The following is a 21,174-nucleotide window of genomic DNA, read 5'->3' on the forward strand; positions in this document are numbered from 1 at the left end:
ATTCATTATAATAGTATGTCTATTTCCCCAAAGTCCCATCAGCATTGAATTTTATCATTTTAACTTCTCTTTGTCAGTTTAATGCATATAAAGTAAAATTTAAATATTGTTTTTAATCACATTTTTGTAATTATTGAAGCACTTGAATACTTTTTCATGTAGTTATGGATAATTTGTGTTTCTATTTTTGAAAGTTCTCATTTACTTTAATTATTTGCTTATTGGGGAATATGGATCTTAATCTTATAAATCTGTATCAATTTCTCATACAATTGGAATATTAACTTATTATCAAAATATTTATCATGAAAATTTTCTTCATTTAAAATTATATTTATATATATATTTATATTATATAAAATATATATATAAAATAAATATAAAAAATATATATATATATTACTTTTTCCATGCAAAATTGTTTCTTTATTTTTTATATATTTAAATTGTCCAGTTTTATCTCCTACAATTTCTTTTTTAAACTTCTTTATGACATTTTATTTTCTATTTTTATGCCATTAAAATATTTCAATTCATGATCCCTTTGAAATGTATTTTAGTGTATAATGTGATGTATATCTAATGCTGTTTTTCATCATACTACCATTCAATTTTCCCCCCATCAGTTTTCAATTAAATAAAACTTTCCTTCTCTACTGTTTTCTTAAATTTGTTGCTCAAAGGCCTTTAAATCTAGTTCTTTATTATCGAATCTGTTCTATTGATTTCTTAGTATTATGTTTCCCTAATCTGTATTAAGTGATTGGGTAGAGTAAAAGTGTTACGTCTCTGGTCCCCTATGTGATGGTTTCTTCAGGAGTTTGGGTTACATTTCTCTCCAAAAAGACCTTGAGTTTCCACTAGTCCTGGCTCTTTATATGGCCAATGATGTTACAACTACTTGGCTTTCCGATTGGGCAGTCTGGGTCATGTGTTCTGATGTCCAGGTGCATAACCAACATGTGCCACTCACCATGCTAGGGGTTTCTGCCCGCCCATTTGGGAAGTCAGGGCATTCAGCTGGTTGTGCAGTCTCAGCCCTTATGTTAATTTCTCACACCAGTTTAAATCATTGATAGTCAAAACCTCGCAAGTCAATTGTGGTAAAATACCACCTTAGCACAGGGAGGTGATATTATAAAGCTCTCAGTTCTAGAAGTACATGGAATTTGGTTTTGTCCAGCTTAAATGATATTTTATTTAATGACTCTGCCAGAGTATAAATGCCCTCAGGTCCAGGACCATGCCTTATGTACCTTCTTATTCTCCTGAGTATCTGTCATAGTGTCTTGTATATATGGCATTCTCCATATACTCATTGGATTGTATGACTCCCACTTCTAAATTCTATTTAGATTAAGGATTCTTAATCTTGACTCCATGGACCTATTTTAAAACATATTTTGATAATGATCTCAGCATAATTAGTTCCTTTTGTGCTATACATTTTATAAAAATATAAAATATTAATATATTTATTATATTACAATATGAATATTATTAATGAAAAATAGAATTATATGTAAAATAAAATGTTATTTTATACATTTAACTTGATTTCTGAGAAGGGGTCCATAGGCTTCACCAGGCTGTCAAAGGATTCCATGGCATAATAAAACATCATGAATCCTTTGACAAGAACAAAGAAGGTGAGAGACGTGAAGGTGGAGAGAAGGGGTCGCTAAAAATAGATGACTTCAGGTGCATCCTGGTGGCTTAGTGGATAGAGAGACGTGCCTAGAGAAAGAAGTTTACTGGTTCAAATCTGGCCTCAGATACTTCCTAACTGTGTGGTCACTTCCCCATAATTGCCCAGCCCCTTACTACTCTTGTGCCTTGGAACTAATAGTATAGATTCTAAGATAGAAGATAAGGATAAAAAAAAATGGCCTCTGTTTTTCTGTAAAGTAAAAGCTCAAGTCTTCTGTTTAGAGAGAATAGGGGAAACCTGTGTAAGAGGTTTAAGGAGAAAAGGTTTGCATTAGCCACTATGGAAAATACTATAGGGAACTAGTCAAGATAAAATAGGCTCCTCATGCAGTAATAAGGACCTGATTGAGATTAGATAATATGGATTTGTAATGAGCTCAGTTCTTACAATTGCACTACTTTCTCCAGAAGTGTTCAACAATATTTAAGAAGAAATAAGGAATAGGCAAACAAAAGTACATATTAAATACTTGATGTGCACCAAGTGTTATGCTAAACACAAAGGATCCAAATAGAAAAAAATTAAGATAGTTCCTATTCTCATGGACTCATGCTCAGGGCACAAGTCCTAAAAGTTCAGCAGTGGGGGAGATAACAAGGCCAGGAATCAAAGAAGTAAGATAATAGTGATTAGGATTCGGGAAGGAGAAGAAGCATCAATCAAGGGCAAAGGAAGCACATGGCAAGGCTCGGGGTTTGAGAATGAAGTACTGGTAAGAACAAGTTGTTGTTCAGTTGTGTCTGACTCTTCATAACTCCATTTAGGGTTTTCTTGGTCCAGATACTGGAGTGGTTTGCCATTTCCTTCTCCAGCTCATTTTACAGATGAGGAAACTGAGGCAAACAGGGTGAAGTGATTTACTCGGGGTCTCACTAGTCAGTGTCAGAGGTCAGATTTGAACTCATGAAGAGGAGTCTTCCTGACTCAGCCCCAGTGCCACCTAGCTGTCCAAGTTAAGAACACATTCCCTTTGTACAATGGGGTAGTTCATGCTGATCTTTGGAAGAAAAAATATGCAAGAGCAAAGCTCTGCTGGAGTTGTTGTAGTATGCATAAGCTATCTAATCAGTAGGGTATTTTGTAATTATGAAGAAATTGTATGTCAATGTTTGTATCTAATCAGTAGATGTAGAATGATTATGTTAATTCTGTGGTTTGAGGGTATAAAAGTAGAAGGCATGCTTAAATTGGTGTATGCTCAATCCCCAGCTAGGATGGGTGGGAATCTCATTTCCAGACAGGGAGGTCTTGCTCAGGAGGTCCCATTCCCACATGGAGACTTTGAAATAGTGGACTTATGCCTGAAGAGGCACCATTTAATTACATGCTACCTTAATGATAATTTTTTTCTGTTTAGCTATTTCATATGGGGATATATTATTCATTCAACAAGTTAGTAAATTCCTGGAGGGTTGGGCTCAAGTTCTGCCTTTCTTTTGAGTACTACTAACACTAAGTATCATGCACTCAATAATTACTTGTTTTTAACTGAATGAATTTTAAGGAAAACAAGGTCTCATAAAATATATTTCTAAATTTTAAGGTTATTTAATTGGAAAAAAAAACCCTTTGCAATCTTATAAATCATTTCTTAAAATAATACATTATTACTCTAGAAGGTCCTTAGATTTGCCCAGGAGAAGAGTGGTAAAAACTAGGTAATTGAGGTTAAGTGGCTTGCCTGGGGTCACCTGGCTAGTAAGTATCTGAGACCAGATTTGAACCCCCAGACCTCTTGTCTCCAGGTCTGGCTCTACTGTGATTCACTGAACCTCCTCTCTGCCCTTAACTCTTAGTTTTTTTAAGGAGAGCAGAAGCAGGCTGAATGCAGGAGAGATAACAGGATAAAGAACCAGGAATTTTATCTCTCATTTGGGCAAGTTACTTAGGCTTCCATTTCTTCATCTATAAAATGGGTAGGCTAGAGTAAGTGTTTTCTTACATCCCTTCAAAATCTGAGACTCTATAATTTTTTGACTCCCTAAAGGTGATGGTTATTTGGAAATAATTCTCTATAAATTACTGAATTATGTCATAGGCTCTGGACTCAAAAGGAAATGTGCTAGTAGAGGTAGTCAGATAAAGAAGATCTTTATTTTAAATAGATTAAAATATTAAATACAGAGAAACAGTAGACACCAATAATCTCTTCCTTTTAATTTCCATATTAATCCAAAGGATATTTTCTTTCTCAAGTAAAGAGACTAAGAATGCTAAATACTCTTGGCAGAGTAAGAAAACAAGGGGGCAACTCAATTATCTATGGAATATTTATTGATGACTTGCTCTGCGCTAGGTACTGGGAGATACACACAAATAAAAAGAAAGTATGGGCCCTTCTCTTCAAGGAGCTTACACTCCAAGAGTGGAGATAAAAATGTGCAATTTACATAACTATAATACAAAAGATCATAGCCAAGAGAAATTCAAATGGCTCCAATTGGAATTCTAAATTCATGAAATGGATCTATATCCATTAAAACTGGATAAGACCTTGACAGGTTGAAATCACAATGAGGAGAACATACCAAATGAGCAGAGCAAAGAATTAAGGGCAGCCATATGCTAAGCATATTCTGATATTGGTGTATTGTCTAGCATGGGGTATGTGTCCAGAGATGATAATGTGATAAAACTAAAGAGACAATTTGGACCAGACTGCCTGCAAGCTTAGAAGTTCGGACATTATTTAATAGCTCATCGAAGGCTTTTAATTAGGGGACTGATGTGATCAAAATGTGATTTAGGAAGACTGATTTGGTGGAAGTGTACAGGTTGATTGAATTGAGGAGAAGCTAGAGGGAGTGAGCCTAGTTAGTAAGCCATTGGAAGAGTTGAAGTGAGAGGTCATGAGAATCTAAATGAGGGTGGTATCATTGGAATTGTAAAGAATGAGAGGCAACTGAGTGACAATTTAAGAACTGACATGACTTGGTGATGGATCGGATGTGTAGTGGGTAGAATGAGAGAGAGAGAGAGAGAGAACAATCAAAGATGACTCAAAAGTTTTGATTCTAAGAGAATAGAAACCCCATTGATAAAAAATAAGGAAATTGAGAGAAGAGTTACTTTGAATAGAAGGGGAATTTGATTTGGGTCCTGTTGAGTCTGAGATGCCAGTGATACATCCAGGTGGAGGTGTCTGATAGGTAATTATTACTAAGGTAGAGAGGTTTGCAGAGATCAAGGCTAGAGATTTAAAAAATTAAGAATCCTCTTCACCTAGCAATGAAAATGGAAACTACTGCAACATACATGATCGCTCAGGGAGAGTGTAGAGGTGGAAGAGAACTAAGGCTGAATCCCAACACCAGGAAATTGGTAAATACAAAGAATCTAACAAAGGCAATAGCAAAGCAATAGAATTAGAACATATCTCACTTCTGTCCCCTTCATTCCAGGTATATAGCTACTTCCCTAATTCAGTCATTTATTAATTTTCATCCACACTTTACATCAGCTCTCCTTTGGTCCTTTGTACTCCCTCTATAGCCATGACCTCCACACAGCTACTAAATTGATAATCCGACAGTTTCCATCTGATATTGTTACTGATTTGCTATTGCCTCTAGGATAAACTACATACAACTTTGTTTGGAATTTAAAGCTAATCACAATAACCCTCCTGCCTACCTTTCCAGATTATCCTTTACATTGTAGCCAAACTGGCTTACTTGCCATTCTACCCATCCACCATTCTATCTCTTGCCACCATATCTGGAATGTTCTCTCCCTCCTCATCTCTACATCTTAGAATCCCCCAGTACCACTTAAGGTCCAAATCAATTGCCATTTTCTATACAATGTATTTGCTGATCCCTTCTGAAATTATGTTGAATTTGCTCAATGTATATTTTGTATTTATTTGTGCACAAGTTCTCTATCCCTAATCCCTATATAATTTAAGCTCCCTGAGGGCAAGGATTGTTGACATTTCCATCTTTATTATCTCTAGAGCCCCAGAAAAGTTAAAAGCCTCTTAAATGCTTGATTGGTATCTAATTATCTTAGTAAATAGAGCCATGGACTTGGTTTAAATCCTGGCTCTAACATTTCCTAGCTGTGTGACCTTGGATATGGCATTTAACTTCTAGTTATAAAATGAGAATAATAATATCATATTAACTCCCAGTGTTATGGTGAGGTTCAAATGGAGATAGTATATATAAAGTATTCTTCAAACCTTAAAATGCTACATAAATGCTAGCTCCTTTTGCTGCTGCTGCAGTTACTTCTACTATTATTATTGTGATTTTGGAACTTAATTGAAATGGAATATAGAGCCATAGAATTATAAAATCCTCAGAATTAATCTAGTCTAATCCTTACCCAAATCACAAATCCTATCTGCAATATCTTAAACAAGTGCTTAGACAATCACAGGTTAAGGCTCCCAGATTATTTTTTACAGTCCTCATTATTAGGAAGTTTTCTTTTTTTCCCCTTATTTTTTGTCGAAATCTGCTTCCTAATAACTTGCTCCCCAGGTTTCCAGTTCTGCAATCTGAATCCAAGTTGAACAATTTCAAATATTCTTTCACATGGTAATCCATTTATTTGTATACTATCATTCCCACCTCTGAGACCCCAGTCTTCTTTTCTGTGGATGAAATATTTTAAATTCTTTCAATCAATCTTCATGTGGCAAAGTTTTAAACCACTTCATCATCATAATTGCCCATATTTGTACTCTCTACAATTTTTATTCATATTTATGGTTTTGTCATAGTTGTTATAATCATGTCTGACTCTTCATGACCCCATTTGGGGTTTTCTTGGCAAAGATACTAGAGTTGTTTGCTATTTCCTTCTCAAACTCATTTTAAAAATGAGGAAACTGAGTCAAACCAGGTTAGTTAACTTGCCCAGTGTCATATAGCTAGTAAGTGTCTGAGGTCAGATTTGAGACTTTTAAAAAGGTACATAGATGGGCATTAATTTTTATCACATTTAAATGGAGAAATGCGATTCTTATCAGTCAGATCAATGAAAGTGGTCTTGTTGCTTAGAACAGAAGGCCATAATCAAGTGCCTCATACCAAATTTAGGTAAAATATCTAAGAATAAATGAATAACCTGATAAGTAAGTAAGTACTAGATCTATTAATTAATTAGTCACTGAGTATAGTAAATTTTATATTTTTAAGTCAGAAGAAGTATAATTTGAGTCAGGGAAGTAGATGTATAGTATACTATAAGAATACCGAGTTTACTTTTTAGCTGTGTAATTGAGGGAAGGCACTTCATTTCTCTGGTACTCAGTTGCTTCATCCGTAAAATGTGATGGGTGGACTGGATGGTGTCTCTAAGATCTCCTCCATAATCAATAGTCTATGATTATAATCTTTTATGCTTCTTGTACCTGACTGAGGAATCATTCTACAATTTCTGGAATACCAGAGGAGGATTTACAAAGGAGTTGGGCTTGGAAGAAACAAAGGAACCCTTGATGAGTTGGAGTACATTATTTACTATGGAGCTTGGCTCATGACCTGAAAAGAATCAATCAATGAACATAATTCCTATCTTGGTATGTAGTATAGTTTCTATGGTATGGATACTTTCTTGACCTTCAGATGTCTTTAGCACTCCATAGCTTAGTCTTGTTTTTGACTCAAATAATAATACTTTGGTAGTCATAATTTTGGTTCTGAGCCTCTCCAACATTAGGTTGACTTGTTCTGAGACCTCATTACAAGTTCCTTGAAGGCAGGAACTGCATCAGAATTCATTTTTGTATCTTCAGAACCTAAGAACCTCATGTAGAATAGGCTTAGTAAATATTTGTTGAATTAAATTTGTGGTGAAATTCAGGGTAACAAAAGCATCATGCCTCAAAGTGGCTAGACTTTAGTCTTGATTTTGCTGCTGAAATGCTGCGAGGTTCAGAATGGTTGAAAAGCCCACTTTCTGTAGAGCATCTGTGTGAAGGATATTGCCACATAGATTAGATGACTAGAATCACCAATGAATCCACGGGTATGGCTACAGACACCTCAGAAATGTCACTAACCCCTGTCTAATCTACTCTTTACTGGTCCATTTGAAAGTGCTCAGGCAATACTTATCCTCTATTGATGCATTTGCCAAAAGGCTACCCTTCTTTTTGTTTGTCTCAGGACATAATTGTCATGGTCCCTGTTAAGAGCAGCCATCTAGTATGGGTCCAAAGTCTGAATAGGCTAATTTATGGGGAGCTGTTTGTTACCTGTGAACCCAGAATCAGAGTGACTCAGAGAATCAGACCAAGTTGGAGATCCAAGGTTCATGGCGAATTGGAAATTTCTGGCTCCTTGTATTCTTTTTGTGTGAATGGGTGTTCAACTGATGGTCTGAGGGGACCAAGAAAAACCCCAAACACCTGAAATCAGCTTCAGGAAAGCTACAAGTTTATTTCTTATGACCTAAGGCAAATAACATGGCTTCTCTGGGTTTCTGTTCTCCTTAATGTAAAATGAGTAAGATAATAATTGACTCTTCTCATTGCTTTCCTGTGAGGAGATAGACTAACTGCTTAATGAGAGGCTACAGCACAATGAAAAAGGGCATAACTTAATAATGTAACAAGAGACTTAGGGAAAGAAAAAAAAAACATTCTAAAGGGAGACCATAGAAATACCCAGTTACTAAAACAATGTCATGCAATGACCTCTTAAACCAGTGGCAGCTCAGGGAATCTTAGTGGAGCTGGGTAATTACTACATCTCAGTACCTAACAAGAAAAGGCCATTATTTATTTATAGCATTGCTGTTTTCTAATTTTTATTAGGTTTATAGGCCCCAAGGGGCCTTAGAAGTTGGGCACATTTCATAACCTGAAAAATAAAGGAGTCAATTTAGTCAATGGTTTGGGCCAGAGAGAAGGGGAGGGAAATTGTCATGAGAGAAGACAAGTGGTTGATGGTTATGGCAACAGCAGCCATGGCTGATGAATACAAAGTGGAGAGGTGTCCTGGGATAGGAAGGCAGAGAACTAAGTCTCTGTTTTAGAAGCATCTCTTTATTTAGCAACTAACCCAGTGAACTCTGCAGGTTTGGATACACTGGGGATGTTTGTGACTTCCCATGTCTCAAGAAAAAAAAACAACGATAGCTCTCTCAAGAGCCAAGCTAGTAGAGATAAAATAGAGTAGTGGTAAAGATCATGTTGGTGAACCACTTCTTTTTTCAGAGCTATCCAATTAGCTCAAAGTAGAGCCTTGTGGGAGTGCAGCAGGATTGAGATGCAGTCATCACAGAGGTCTGGAATTTTCTATGTGCTATAAACATTAAAGAGACAAGCTAGTTATCTTTATTCATGCCTGGAGTTTTTGTGATATTATTGATGGTAATGGTAGCTGGTCATTGACACTGGTCAATGATTCTCTGGATGCTAGGGATAAGATAAGGGAAGTAATTTGGAATAACCATCAATTAGTGGCTCCATTTAATGAATCTGTTTTGGACTTTCAGTAATATTCCTTTTTTTTTTTTTGTAGCTTTCTAATTTTTTGTTTGTTGTTCAGTTGTTTCAGTTGTGTCTTGACTCTTGGTGATTCCATTTGGGAGTTTCTTGGCAAAGACACTGGTGTGGTTTGCCATTTCTTTCTCCAAATCATTTTAAAGATGAGTAACCTGAGGACCAAAGGGTCAAACAACTAGATCCAAGGCTAAATTTGAACTCAGATCTTCTTGACTCTAGGCCCAGTGCTCTATTCACTGTGTCACCTAGTTTTCAACAACTTGTTGATCTAGTTATATTATTTTATGTATTGTAATAGTTCTTTATGTCTTGCTGCTCTGTAAACTATGAAAACAGGGAAAAAATCTTATGGAAACCTTTTCTTCCCTACAATCTAACATGGTGCCTTGTCCCATAGGCAAAGGAAGGAAGGAAATAACAATTTATAAAGCACCTACTATGTGCCAGGAACTGTGCAAAGACCTTTATAACTATTATCTAATTTGCTTATCACAACAACCCTTGGAGATAGGTCCTATTATTATCCTATTTTATAGTTAAAGAAACTGAGGCAAATAAGTTGTGACTTGCCTAGGGTTGCAGTTATTAAATGTTTGAGGCTGGATGTTAACTCAGGCCTTCCTAACTCCACATCCAGTGTTTTTTCCCACTGTACCCCCTACCTGGTAATATCTGCAGTTTATTAGGTATCTAGAAAATGCCTATTGAATTAAATTAAATTCTGCCTACAGGCAACAGGACCTTTAGAGATTCCTTCTGGATGCTTAGAGCCTATCCTCTATCACTAATTTGACAATGCAAAAGATATAAAACTACCATTCAGCATTTTTATTAATGATTTGACTCAAGGCATTGGCGGCACACTTGTCAGATTCACGGATGACATGAAGCTGGAAGGGACAGCTGACAGGTTGGATGATAAAGTCTGGATCCAAGACAGATCTCAACAGGTTAAAATGATGGCTCAGATGGAAAAGAATGAAATCTAATAGAGACAGTGTACATTTCTACATCTGGGCTTAAAAATCAACTGAGTACAGAATGGAACAGGGGCAGTCTCTGTGTAGGTTTGGGCAGGGGGTGGGCTAGTGATTTAAGTGCATTAAACAGTTCAATATTAGTCAACAATGTGACTTGGCTGCCCCCAAAGCTACTGCTCTCCTAGGCTGAATTGAGAGTACACAGTAAACAGAGCCAATAAGGCAACAATCAAGACTGTTCTTCACTCTCTTCAGGCCACATCTAAAGTGCTATGTTTAGCTCCTAGCACCATATTTTTTTTTTAGGAATGGCATAGCCATAGTCAAGTTATGAGAGAAAGCAGAGCTGAATGAATGATCTCAAAGTCAGGAAGACTTCCATTCAAGACTCTTCTCTGGAGATTTTCAAGCAGAGGCAGGATGAGCAGGTATTTCATAGAGAAGCTTCTGGTTTACAAATGGGTTGAACAAAAGCGAATCTCTAAGGTGGCTTCCATTCCCAAGCCTCTGTGACTGTGTTTGAGAACCTGGAATATCAACTTTTTCTTTTTGCAGTAGGAAATATTTTTTTAAGGGAGAAATTTGGTTTCTGCTGCTGTCACTTTTGTTGTTATTGTTGTTGTCTTAATTATGCAGTTTTGCTATATGACATGGTAGCTACTGTCAGCAAATTCTATTTTCTTTCCCTTGAGGATCTATATGCCTGTATGCGCAGATTGGTTTGTTTTCTAGGATTCCAAGACCTCTTTCTTTTGAGAATGTTAATCTCATACTGGGTAAAATCAGTCCACACTCTCTCATCTTGGTGATAATCTCCATTTGGTGCCAGGTGAATCATCTTTTTGGGTTATCATTAATATTTCAATTCCTGGAAGAGGCTTTAATGTCACTGGGGTGGTAGAGAGAGGGAGGAGGGCGTCTTTTGCAAAGAACTCTGATTCTTTCACCAGGAGAAACAGGAAACATGCTTCTGTGACCCTTCAGAGATCTGAAATGAACTACCAATGAAACAAAGAGGGAGGCCATTGGAGAAGCAAGCTCTTCTCTGATGCAGTGTATTTGCCATTTATTACTGGGTCCTTCTCCAGAGAGCAATTTTTGTGAAACTCTCTCATACCCCTCTATGCAGCAAATCCCCCAGTACTCTGACATAAATGAGAAGCAACTCTGTTTGAGTTTGTTCTGTCTGTCTCTGTCTCTGTTTATCTTTATGGGTTAGACACAACCAAGTTTAACTGTAAGGGAACCCTATCTGGTCATGATCCTGGGGGAGTCTGCAAATCTGAAAAAAAGGTGGCAAAAAAGATTTAGGAGCTGCAGAGAATGCCTTGAAGAAGTGAAAGAAAGCATCTTTAGAGGGAAATAGTTGACCATAAACTTGATACAGAGAAAGAAAGCAATCAGGAAGGATAGTAGCCAATATAGAAATAGAGAAGAAACATAAAACAAAAGATATATTTCTTATGTGACTTGCTTTCTTCCCCTCCTTCCTTTTAAAATGATTTATCTTAAGAATCTTCAAAATGAGTATTAAAAGGGAGATCATTTAGAAATCCAAAAATAACAAAAACGGTACAGAGGGAAAGTGGGAGAGGGACATATTGGCAACTTAATGCTCTTCATTTAAACTCTGATCATGTCATGCTCCTGCTTCAATAACTCTCCATTGTTTACCATTAAATCCACTCTTCAACCTTCCATTCAGAGTTCCCTATAAGCTGGTCTACCCTCCTTTTCCTGTTTCCTCATGCTAATTTCTTCCTTGTATTTGAAGCATTAGTCAAGCTCAGTGACTCACTCCCTTCTATATATTTCTTCCATATATTTTCATTTCTCAAGGGATTTCTAGGGTCAGAAAAGATCTTGATATCCTTCTAGTTGTCTATACTTAAAAAAGAACTTCCCTTTACATACCTGATAAGCTCTCTCCAGCTACTGACAGAAGATCCACAGATAATGGGGAAGTCCACTAATGCCTGAAGTAGCCCATTCTACATTCAAAGATCTCTAATTATTAGGAAGCCTTCTCCTATTTTTCATTGCTCACAGTGCAAACCTCTGAGGCAAAGCAGAAAAAGTCTAATTCTTCTTTTATATCACAAGTCTTCATATACTTGAAAATGGCAGTCATGTCCCCAAGAAGTTTCCATCAGACTAAGCAATCTGATTTTTTAATCTGATCCTTTTCCATTTCTAGCTTGGCTCATACAACTTGATATTCCTAGAATAATTCGATCTCCTCTTACCTCAGCTGGTTCCCAACTCCAACTTCAACAATTAACATCCTACCCAACCTTCAAGACTCATCTCCAACACCATCTTGTCCAAGAAAATTTTCCTGATCCACACCCTAACCCCCTCCTTTATAGAATATTAGACCCCCCCAACTAGACTATAAGCTTCCTGAGGGAGAAACCACACCCTAGGCTTGCACAATCCTCAAACCTTACAAAGTTCTATCTAGCGAATCGGATTGAGTTGACTTTAGAGAAGGAAGATTTCTATCTTCTTGATGGAAATTGTGTTCTCTCATAGTCCCTACTATAAGGGTTAAATTAGGAGTTTTGACAAAATAAGAGCAGTTTTTTTTAACAATTTAACAATTTAGTTTAATTAAAATTGAGATATAAGAGGATATACTAAAATGAATATAGGAAAAGAGAGAAATATAGGAGAGATAAAGAAAATTTCTTAATGTCTATACTAGTTATCCTATAACTACCTATAATTACTACCTAAAACTACCTATATCTACCTATAAATGCCTATAACTATCACTAATAACAACCATCCCACAAAATTCCAATCCAATCCAGCCAATCAAAACCACCCTAATTTAGTATTAATCCAACTTCAATTAAGTCTTTCAAAGAAGACCAGCCACCTTTCAAAAAGTTCAAAAGGCCTTAAAGCCCATCTAAATGCTAAAGCCAAAAAGCCCTCTCAGTAAGCTCAGGCCTGCCTTTATATTCAAGCAATTATACACCAGTCACCAACCCAATACACTCTCAGCAGCCAACTTCCCCTCAAATGCCAATCCTAAGTGTCAGCAACTGACAGGCTGGCCAACTGCCACTAGCTCCCTTTATCTTCTCCTACTTTACTTCCTGTCTCTATGGTTTATCTTTCCTGTCTCTATGATTTATCTTTCCTGTCTCTATGGTTTCTACTTTCTATCACTGTGGACTGGTTAATCCCTACACATCTCTATAATAAGAGGACCTCTATGTCCCCTGTTAAGTTAAAAAAATAAAAAAAAGAATAAAGAATTCCTTTTTACACTACCAACACTTCCTTGTTAGAACTACTATTGTATGAACTCCAGAATTCTGTATATATTGAATCCTATAATACCCTCCCTTTCCAAAGAAGAGAAAGGAGTGAAATTAATCGATTCTTCTATGGAGCTAAGCTTAGTCATAAAATTATAGAGCATTCAGATTCAATATATTGTTTTTTTCTACTTCCATAGTTGCAGTCATTAGACTGTTGCATTGCAGAAGTCTTGGATGGAAGAAGGCAAGGAAGGTCATGGAGTTGGAGCTTTGGTTGCAAAATCAGGGTCATAGAGCAGTTGTACTGAGAAAGACTGGACCATATCCTCTCAGATTGGATCAAATTTTATGCTTTGAGAAACCAGTCATACTAGAGAGGCTTTTGCTCTGTTTGACCTTCAGATCTCATCATATATTACCACAAGGTATATTTTGCTGAAAGGAATTGACTTCAGGTTAAGAAAACTAGTCAAGAAAAGTCAGTTAAAAAGTTAATCACTACTTTGAGCTATTTCCAACTCAACAAGGCCAAAGTTACCATCAGAAGCAATAAGACAAAAATTAATTGTGTTCAATAATCTCAAGAGATCTTATTAATTTCCTTCTCATCCTTTAAATATTAAGTCATATATTAGCTTTTTCATTCTCATTTGACCTTGGATGGACACTTAAGATTTCTGGGCATCTGTTTTCTTAAATATAAAATGAGGGGAATGAACCTAAATAATCTTTAATGTCTCCTCTAGTTCTCCTTGCCATGATCATATATTATATAGTCCAGGGGTTTGTGCTTCTATCTTTTACTCCTACTAGATTATAGGCTCCATAAGAATAAAGGGCCTTATCTTAATCTAACACAACTGTACCCAGTTGTGCTTTCCACATAGCAAGTGCTTTATACATATCTTTTTTTAAGTTAACCCCTGGATGTTAACAAGATGAGCATTGGATCTCTCTTTTTTGTTATGCTTTTTAGTTCTGGCTTGGACCATTTCCCATAAACCTTCCCTATAGAAAGCTGATCTCCTATAACCCTGAACTATACCTCTACAAAGAAGGTAGCACAAGGCTAGAAGTGTTATTTCTTTTCAAAGATATTTATTTTTCAATAGACAATGATTGCAACTATGGAAGTGGAAAAAACAAAGCAATGAATCTGAATGCTCTCTAATTTTATGACTAAGCTTAACTCCAGGGAAGAATTGAGAACTTTCACCCCTTTCTCTTCTTTGGAAAAAGAGGGGATTGTGGTTGGAAATACTGCATATACTGTCAAAAACTATTAACATATTGGTTGTTTTTTCTAAACTACTTTTTTCTGCTTTCATTCAATTTTTTTTTTCTTACAAGGAATGTCTCACTGGGTGGGGAAGGAAAACATTAGAAAACTAAAGTGATATAAAAACAAATGTTATCAATAACAATTTTAAAAGCTATTTCCTTATTTTAAAATAATTTAAAAAGATATTTGCTTCCATCCATCATCTCTGGTTCACCAAGTGAGAGAGATGACAAGTAAAAAGTCAGGCCAATACACTGAAAAGTCTTGCAATGTCAAAATAAAGTGAGGTAGGAGTCCAGAACATTGGATAGATCCTTTGGTGCCAATTTATGGGAGGACATAATAGAGTCTCAAAGGATGGGCAGGCATGGGTGACTTGAAATCTTCATTTTTAGAATGAACTCCAAATTTGATGAGATTACATATCCATTTGAATATTTGCATTTCCTTAATAGTGGATTTTCAGGCATTCTGCTGAAACAGTGAAAGAAGGAAGAAAGGAAACAATTACTAAATGTTTACTAAATGCAAATTCTAAGCTCTTGGAACAAAATAGAAAAAAGTGAGATGGTCTTTACTCTCAAGGAACTACATTTTAATAGGGCAATAACATTTATGAAATGTTCCAGCTTCAAATTAGATGGGAAAGTTCCATGGTCATTAGATCACAATAGTAAAGCAGATATTAATGCTTCTTCTTTAATGTCATTTCCACTGATAAAATCATATCAGTTTGTGATGTTGAATCATTTGACAGTGCCAAGAACTTTCTTTTCTGGTTCCTCAGTAGCTCTGGCTGGAACACCTGTAGGAGCAGTTGTCAGGACGATATCTGAGGGCACAGGGCTAGAAGCATAGCGGTTTCTAAAGCTCTTAGGTCCAGTTTTGGGCTGTTTTGGTCACTCTTAGGTGATGGTAGAGAAGTTTTATAACAAAGGTCTTCTGAAAACCCTTCAAACCATAATACTTGGGTGGATGCTGATTTTGCTTTTGTATAAGGACAGTGCGACAGTTGAGCATGAGCATGAGCCTTTTAAGCCAGAAGCAAGGCTGAAATAGCATGGCTAAGTGACAAAGAAGGGATTGTATCTCATGGAGTGTCCTATTCTAGTGTGGAACACTGGATTTTTGTTGCATAGATGTTTTTTTCTTGTTTGTGGTGCCAGGGGAATTATGCTCAGGTGGAGAACACTATTTCCCTTTCTCTCCGTTTTTGGAGGCTTCTTAGTAACTTTTGTCAGAATGGGCCTCCGTACCCCTCCTCTCCCCTTCTTTCCCTTCCCCCTCCCCCTGTCTCCATCTCTGTCCCAGTACCTCTCTCCTTTCCTCTGTTTCTCTTTCCTAGCTCCTCTCTGTCCCTGCAGTCCCTCAGAGTCTCCTTCCCTTTGGCTGACAGCAATCCATAAATGATACTCCATTGCTCTCAGTTGTGCTTTGGCTGCCAGGAAGAGTCAATGAATCACACACTTTTCTCATATGATAGGTCTAGCTCCATTAGCAACCACAAAGACACATTTATCTGCCCCTAGCATTGGGTACCAACCATTGCTAGGGAACAACCAGCTTTGGAGCTGTCTGGAAGGTATTTCAAATTAGTAGTATGCCTTAAACACACACACACACACACACACACACACATCAGAACAATCTTTGTGTAGAAATGGTGACTCCCTTTGAAAACAATCTGGTCTCTGTCACTACTGACCTTTTCAAGGAATATTTGTGTATCATGAATTAAGAACCAGTTTCAGTCTGTTCTTCAAGTAATTTCTTAAGAAATTGGTTCAGGGGAAAATTAGCTAAGCTGAATAATTCATGTTCATTTTCCGAAATTTAAATTTATTCTACATTTAATGGTGTACCAAAAAGATGAGAGGGAAGATCTATCTGGTGGTTCATTTTCAAGTTATTAATGAAAAAGAGTTCTTTACCATCTCTTTGAAAGAGAAATGTGTATTTTGCACATCTATGTCAACAAATAGAGATGACCAAAGAGATTTTCATCATTGTCTGTTCAGAAAGAGAGAACACTCATGTTACAAGTACTCCATTGGTATAGAAAAAGCTGGTCCCACCCTCAAGAAGCTGACTTCAGATGACTAGAGATCTATATCTTATCTAATTGTTTTTAATCTCTTTTAAGTTCCTGAGAGCTACTGAGGAGGGTGTAGATTACCTAGCCTTTAATGAAAAGATAGTAAAACCTTCCTTTCTTCCTTCTCCTCATCTTCTGTCTTAGTAACAACTCCAGGGCTAAAGGTCAAGTGGGCTTAGTGACTTGCCCAGTGTCACACATCTAAGAGTCTGAAGTCAGATCTGAACCCAGATCTTCCTGACTTCAAATTTGGCACTCTATCTATCTAGCCACTTAGCTGCCTCAAGAACATTTCTTTCTTGCTCTATTATGAACCAAATTGAGAAGATCCAAACTGGCTGAACTCTCCCATTGACTTTGTACCAAAATCTAAACCAAATCCTATGCCTGAAAAAGTCACCAAGGAAAGATTTCTATTGAAAATGTATTGTTCAGAAAAAAAGAGGGCTAAACTAGGCATTGACCTTTAAGGGTCATGGGAGGAGAATTTGGTGGCTTCAGACAATGTTCTATTCATGATGAAGCGTAAGACCAGTTTGTAAAGGAAAAGATGGAACATTAGAAGAAAGCATGATTGACAGCCAGAGACCATTGGTAGCAGAGGATCATGGGAGTGAAGAAGAGACCTGGGACAACTCCAAAAGTAATTTGAGGATTTTGAGCTGGGATCTCAAGGTGGCAGGAAGCACTTTTCAGCCAAGTCTGGTGTCTCAGTGGGGGTGGGGTCTGGATCAGCACTTAACTATGGTTGGTCAGAGCTTCAGTGAATTGCTTCCTCCAAGCTCCTTTGAATAATTCCTCTTTGCTGATATCTGACTGCAGTCAAATAATTTAATAGGTATTGGATATTAAGATAGTGGGGAGCTAGATGGAGGATAGAGGAGTTCCTATTATCTATGTCCCAAGAGGTCCTTCATTCTGTCAATTTTGAAGCCAGGCAGAGTTTCACCTTCCCTTCCTGATATTTCTCATGCTAAATTAAATATTAGAAGGGTCAAGGAAGAGTAGAGCAGATGCAATAGACAGGGAGAGAGAGTCAGTCTCTCTGGCTGAGAGTCTAAGACCCTCACAGGTCCAAAGAAACCAAAAATCTCTTTTTAGATATTGTTGGAGACATAAGATATAGAATCACTCTTCTGGTGAAGTCCCAGGACAAGTCCCTTGGAAATCCTCAATTGGTTCTTAACAAGATTTCCAGCAAGGAAAAGTGCTTTCTGCCACCTTGAGGTCTTAGATCAAAGGTCCTGAGTTCTTTTTGGAGTTCTCCTAGGTCCCTTCTTCTCTCTCATGATCTTCTGCTGCCAACTGTCTCTGGCTGTCAATCATGCTTTCTTCCAATGTTCCATCTTTTCCTTTGCAACCTGCTTTTACAGAAGCAAGTCTATGTACTTTAGAATATTTGACAGAATTAGGCAAGAAGCAGTTTGGCCTATTGAACAGAGGGCTTTGGTCTTGGAATCAAGAAGACTTGGTTCAAATCCTTTCTCTGACACATACTAGTGTAGGATTTCTAATAATAATCAAAAAGAGAGGGGGAAGAAAAAAGGTTCTTTAAGTTAAGTGAGCAGAGCAAAGACAGACAGAGACTCATAACTGCAGCACTTTACCAAAAGCATAAGCATCAGGAAAAAAAAAAAGAGCCCCATAGAATGGATCTCAGCCACATTTATCTCCTAAGCATTCTTATATAAAATGAAGATGTAACTTAAAAGGATTCTGGGAATGTGGCTCAGGTGTTACAAATTTTCCATCTGCATAGAAGTCCCCCTGTGATCCTTTGGTAGACCAATCTCCCCAATGGATCATTTTAAACCTAATTAACTAAGGTACATACAATTTTACACAGGGAAAATACAACTTGGGGATAAGGAAACAAAAGAGAATCAAGAATAAAACCAATTTAGGGAGCAGTCCCCTTTGATACAACAAAATATATATAAACAAATGTATTCAACTCCCCAAAGTTCAGTTCTGCACATTCAGATTTTCTCAGGAACTCTTGGAACAGTGTGTGGTCTCCACAGGCATCTCCATGGCATCTTTCACAAGGAATTCAGTCTCTGGATTCTGAGAGGCCCCAAATTTCTTACGCTTAATTTTTTTTTTCTCAAAAGGAACTTAAAACTTTTCATTACAAAATAAAAACACATCCTCCCCCTTCCCCAAACTAAGGAGGATACAGGGATACACATAGGAATCACAGCGGGATACATAATCAAGTCATAAGGCATATGAATCAATTATCAAAAACATCAAAGTATCCAAAGAAATTAAAAAATAACCTCTGAGTGAAATATAGAATATAAAAAACATGAAAAATTATAGGAAAACATTCACAAATCACAACAGGTTCTTGTAGTGATCTACATGCAATAAGCCTGCAAAGACAATCATTCACTAACCCAATTTAACAGTCTGGACTATAGTAAGTTGTCACATCATGAAAGAAAATAGAAGAAAAAAAATAACCTAGATTTTGAAACAAATGGAAAATTGCATTTTCTGATTTGATCCTTTTTTCCACTTTCAAGGATAATGGAACCAGAGCCAGAACAATCGATATTATATACTTGATAAAGAGTGTGGTACAAGGAAGTCCTGTATTTAATGCATGTTAAACAGCTGCAACCTCGAGTCTCACACATGATCAAGTCCTTGCGCTCTTTGCACAAAATGTCATCAATCCCCATAGGATTGGCTTGGTTTTTTACCTTTTGTGCTTGTGTGACACTTTGTAAGTCAGCTTCTGTGCTCCTTTGTTGTTCATTTTTTCCTTGATTCATACATAGTCATTGAGCAAAAGTCTCAGGATATATTAGTGGCAGGTTGAAAGGCTAAAGCTTTTTGGGTACTCATCTATATTCTAGGCAAATGGACATCTTAGCTTATTCTATAGCAAAAAGTAAAGCAGTAAAAAAAATCTTTTCAATATTGGTGACATGTAGTGTCTTTAAATATTAAAAAATGAGAGAGAAAATAAAACGCAGATACTATATTGCACATGCAAAGAAAAACAATAATAAAAAAGAGTTTTAAAAATAAAAAAATATATAGTTTACAATCAGTGACATACTGTGTCAGCCAAGGCAAGGTAGAATACAAAGGTTTCTCACCAAAAAATGAGATCCATCTTCTTTTTAACTTAACCATTGTGTGAGTTCAAATGTTTTTCAGAATAAAACAGTAATACAGTAGATAATGCATATTTAAAGAAGTACTAAAGTCCCTCAAATTTGCAATAGCCCATATAATTACAATAGCAAACAACCCACTATCATATTTCATATAAGTTGCTGTATGACATTAAAAAAAAAAAAACCTATGAACTGATAGATATTTGTCACAATTTTTAGATGTAGCAAATCTTTCAACCTTGGCAAGCATATTTTTAAACAAAGTAAAACTTATTTGGGTCTAGAACATGATCAAGAAATCTAGATTGTTCTTGTGGAAATAAATTAAACTGAGGAGTTTTGCAGCTCTTTTTTTTAGTTTCCTGCTTCATAGAAACACCTTGGTAGGAATATCTCCTTGGTTCTCTACCATATAAATAGAAAATATCATCCATTCAGAAACCACTAGTTATATAAAATTATTTCTGAAGACCCCTTAAATTACAATTTAAATTCTTAGCTCCAAAGGTTTGTATTCAGTAATAACCAGTTTTGATGAAGTCAATCCATCATCATCTATGTGACAAGTAACAAAGGCAAAAAAAAAGGCAGAAAAGGCTTTTTAAGGCAACATGTAATCTTCAATGGATCTAGGTTTGGGCAAGATGTACATGGGCTTATCCAATAGTTTGTTCTTCATCAAAAGTAAAGGTACAAATTAAAGTTCAATATAGGCAAAACAGTAGTTCAAAAGTTTCAGTATAACAGGAAAATGTTGATTATATTAATGCAGATAAAAAATTTTGAACTTTAAAGCAATCAGTAAATACAATAATATAAAGAAATGAGAAAGTGCAGGCAGGCCATGCAGTCAAAATCTTTTTTATCAGTTCTAATAGACTTGTTCTATATTATAGAAGGAGAATAAATTAAAAATAGTTAGCAATAAACTTCCAAATTTCTTTTAAAGTTTCCTTCCCCTCCCCCAGTTTTTATTATCCATTTGTGTTTCTTTTGTTAGAGCTCTGAATTTTCTCATAGAAGCAGAGGGCAGAATCTCCACTCTGCATGTTGAAAGCAACTAAGACTTTTAGAACTTTTTCAAAATATTTCCGGTTGGTTTGTAGTATAAGCAGAAAGAAAGTGGGAAATCTCCAGTGAAAATTAAAACTCCCAAGAAAAGAATTAAGCAGATCCAAACTGCACTTTTTAGCTCTACCAACTCAAACTGTTGTTTCAGAGTTTCAAGCATGCTT

General features: G+C 36.4%; 1 protein-coding gene across 6 annotated transcripts in view; it reads left to right on the forward strand.

Annotated features, from left to right (window-relative positions):
- Nucleotides 1–21,174, forward strand: part of EPHB1 (EPH receptor B1) — a 769,317-nt gene that overhangs the window by 152,615 nt on the left and 595,528 nt on the right. The gene's annotated exons all lie outside the window — the stretch shown is intronic.

Source organism: Monodelphis domestica, chromosome 4 (assembly GCF_027887165.1).
Source record: "Monodelphis domestica isolate mMonDom1 chromosome 4, mMonDom1.pri, whole genome shotgun sequence".
In the NCBI taxonomy this organism is placed as follows: domain Eukaryota; kingdom Metazoa; phylum Chordata; class Mammalia; order Didelphimorphia; family Didelphidae; genus Monodelphis; species Monodelphis domestica.